The sequence below is a fragment of the Notothenia coriiceps genome, unplaced genomic scaffold (assembly GCF_000735185.1).
Source record: "Notothenia coriiceps isolate Sejong01 unplaced genomic scaffold, NC01 NC01_scaffold00037250, whole genome shotgun sequence".
Lineage (NCBI taxonomy): Eukaryota > Metazoa > Chordata > Actinopteri > Perciformes > Nototheniidae > Notothenia > Notothenia coriiceps.
This window is the reverse complement of record NW_011369951.1, coordinates 13799434-13803555: the sequence shown is the minus strand read 5'-3', so window position 1 is coordinate 13803555 and position 4122 is coordinate 13799434. Positions and strand designations below refer to the sequence as shown.

The 4122-nt window shown below is 39.4% G+C and overlaps 1 pseudogene; it reads left to right on the top strand.

Annotated features, from left to right (window-relative positions):
• The first annotated feature begins 56 nt into the window (after positions 1-56).
• LOC104967346 (tubulin alpha-1C chain-like) overlaps positions 57-4122 on the top strand; it is an 8809-nt pseudogene continuing 4743 nt past the window's right edge.

The window sequence follows — 4122 nt, the reverse complement described above, 5'->3', positions numbered from 1 at the left end:
GACATGTGCCCACTTTAACATGTGATGATCTCAAGCATCTTATAAGACATGGAAACACTTATAGCTGTGTGATGATATTGTACATTTTACACATTGCTGTTTCCCTCCAGCGTGAGTGCATCTCTATCCACATCGGTCAGGCTGGAGTCCAGATTGGCAATTCATGCTGGGAGCTTTACTGCCTGGAACATGGGATCCAGCCGGACGGACAGATGCCCAGTGACAAGACTCTTGGTGGCACAGACAATTCCTTCAACTACCTTTTTCAGTGAGACTGGAGCTGGGAAGGCATGTCCCTAGAGCAGTTTTTGTGGATCTGGAGCCCACTGTCATTGGTAAACTCAATACATTGAAATATCATAGTTTCCTCTTTGTTTCAGAAAGGCAAACCCTGAAGGGGTTTCTGATTTTAAATCTCTTTTTTAGATGAGATTCGCTCCGGGACCTACCGCCAGCTGTTCCACCCTGAGCAGATGATCACTGGCAAGGAGGATGCTGCCAACAACTACGCCCGAGGACACTACACCATCGGCAAGGAGCTCATTGAAGTGGTGCTGGACAGGGTCCGCAAACTGGTGGGTATATTTAGAGCAAGAGCAAGGGTAGGTTCCTTTGTAATAAGGCTGGAAGCCTAGGACATTGTTTGATTCTCAATAATTTGTCAGAAAAGATAATGCACCCCTACCCATTTAATAGTGGGTATAACAAACTTAAAGGGTGTGTTAACGGATCAGAAAATCTCATTGTAAACCTTTTTATTTTTGTTGGTTACAATTGCCCTTTTTAAAGGAACAAAAATACAAACTTGAGTTTCTTTTTTTGTAAACAGTACTATAACATGGTTTATAATGTTAAAGGTGGGGTAGGTAAGTTTGAGAAACCGGCTTGAGATACACTTTTTGTTATATTCCATGGAATGCTCTTAACATCCNATATTTCAAGTTGAATACATTCTGTAATTCAAATCTTCTCTCTCTGCCCAACAGCGTGAGTGCATCTCTATCCCAATCTGGACTCCAGCCTGACCGACGTGGATAGAGATGCACTCACGCTGTTGGGCAGAGAGAGAAGATTTGAATTACAGAATGTATTCAACTTGAAATATAGCTTTAAAAATTAAACTTTACAACTGCTTTCATTTTTGGAACACTGTAAATGCCTAACACTTCATTGTGATGTTGTCAGTTAGCCTTTAAAAATGAGCTGCAAAATGGCGGTGCATCAGAAACCGTTTCAATTAATTATCCACACCATGCATGAAAAAGCCTTTAAAATTACAATTTTGTATAATATGAAATCTGTTTGAGCTTCAGTTTATAATTCATTTCAGAGTAACACATTGCAATGTTTGCCACTTGCTGACCCCCAGTATGCAGTGTTTCCAAACTCGTACACCCTTGTCTACATTTCATCTTGTGTTCAACCCTTTGTAATTCACCCAACTGCTCCTTCAATGAAAATCACTTATATGTCTCCCCCTTAATACAAACGCATTTAAACAAGACATGTACACTTATTGTCAGTGAAACATATTAATATTAAGACTCACTTCTAGTAGTTTCAACATCTTTTGTTAAGAGCTTTTAGTGAGACACTTGAACTTGCTTGTCTTTCATAAACTTTGGTAGTTCTAGGGGCAGGAACATTGATTCTAAAATGTTCCTTTGTGTGTAAATATATAGCAATCCCTAATCTATCCTGCAATCCCTTCAAGTACCCGTAGGGGTTCTCGTAGCCACGGTTAGGAACCACCTATAGGACCTTGTATAAAAGGTGCAAAATTACCGCGAGAGAAAGAGAAAGAGACGCGTTGATTTAGGTCATGTTGCACTTTGTTTAAATCATCCACTGAGAATAAAAGCCTCCCATTCATTTACAATTGACAATAAATAATTATTTTAGATCTGTTTTTATTTCTAAAGGAGGGATGTATAATTTAACAAACACGCTTAATTATAATATAAAAGCAAAAATAATTACTACAAAGCTAGTCAAGCTGAGTGTAGGATGCACTACAGAAATACATTTGCATACATTTATATTATGCGTGTATTCTTTTTTGTTGTATCGAAGCAGCCATATTAACAATGCACAACCCTAATTACCTACAGTGGAGCAGAGGATGGCGACAGAGAAATCTATACGTTATCCCTCTTCTATTCACAGACATTACATAAATAATAAATATAAATTCTTACCATGATTGCTTGTCAATATTATGCAATGTAATGAGACAAGCCGGAGGAGTGTACTCGTCTGAGGGGTGCAGTATCTGAGGCTGATACGGTGATGCACCAAACTAAATACTCTGCCTCTGCAGGAGAACAGGTGAATTGCGCCAACAAATGAAAACCCCTCCTTGTTCTGCCGCAGTAACTATTTCACATCCAGACAGCAACCTAAGATTCTGTAACTGTGACATGAGTTTGGGACATTTGAAAATGTACTGATTATTTGTCTCTGAGGTTTATTCTCCATTACAGGGATTCATGTCATTTTATTTGCTTTGGGTGTGAAATGGTTACTGCGGCAGATAGAGGAGGAGTTTTCATTTGGCGCACTTCACCTTCTCTCCGATAGGGGCAGAGTGTGAGTGGTCCATTTAGCAGCAGATCATTCTCAGACTCGGACACATACTCTTCAGGCTTGTCGTATTACATTGCATAATAAAGACGAGCAATCATGGTGAGCATCATTTGTAGATATTTTATTTTCAATGTTAATGGTTGAGAGTGCATGTAAAGAAGAGTAAAGGATTTAAATCGTAAAATATGCATATGACGTCATCCTTTCTTCTCCTTTGCTGTAGTGGGTGATGGCTGTATATTGTGCGATGGTCAATATGGCTGCTGCTATTCAAATGATTAGCTGTCTTTCAATGCTTGATGAAAATGTAGCCTCATGCCTTTTAGCAGTGCAAGCCAATATCTATTCCTGAGCTTCACTAGATTTGTAAATATACTATTACTAGTTTGTCATCTTGATTTTAAGACCTTTTTTCCTTTTAAGCTTTTATTAAAAATGTAATTGAATGCACCTTGCTCTAAATATGTTTTTATGTTGTTTGTTAAATTATACATCCCAGTGAAATTATGATGTGGATGAAATATAGAATATCTCTGTTAAATATGTTTTCTGTAAAGATATATGAAAATGAATGGGAGACCTCCATTTCCAGTGGATGAGTGCGCCCTTTCTTTTCTTTTTTTTAAACTGACAGCACTCTGCAACATGTCTGACCTACATACTCTTCTCTCTTTCAATCATTCTGCATGCAATAAACCTGTTTCATGTGGAAGCAGGGACAATTTTAAAATGCATTTGCTCCTGTAAAATAAATTGTAGACTGAACCTCAAAACAGAGATGCTTTCACAGGAATAGTAAATGCTTGTCATGCAGAGTTGGGAGAATGAATCGAAACAGGCTCGGGTGCGCTGCCATTTTGAAGTTTGCTATCAGACAAAAAAACGTTCTATTGTTGAATAACTTGGCTGCCTGGTTTGAATGACCCACTTGTAAGAAGTATAGCTACATCACTTATGTGTGTGACTCTTTTAATAAAAAAATTAAAGCAGTTGTGAACATTTCCTCTTAAAAAAATATATTTTTAATTGCAAGGTTTGAGATTAAATAAGATCTGTAATCCAAATCTTCTTTGTCTGCCCCCCAGCGTGAATGCATCTCTATCCACGTTGGTCAGGCTGGAGTCCAGATTGGCAATGCCTGCTGGGAGCTTTACTGCCTGGAACATGGGATCCAGCCAGACGGACGGATGCCCAGTGACAAGACGATTGGAGGAGGAGACGACTCCTTCAACACCTTCTTCAGTGAGACTGGAGCTGGAAAGCACGTCCCCAGGGCAGTTTTTGTGGACCTGGAGCCCACTGTNCGGCCACTCTTGCAGGAGGGATTTTATATTTTTCCCCTGGTTGACTTGTTTACGCTGCGTGTGCTGCCCCTTTAAGAGGGCCTGCAAAGGGTTTTGCACTGTGTCCATAAATGCTTGCCGTAGTTTCCTGTTTCTGGCTGTCTATGGAGCACATGGGTTGTTTCCTGTCAACTAAATCCTTGCTCAAATCCTAGGGTCTTTATGTCTGTAAGTACCATTCCATATATTGTCC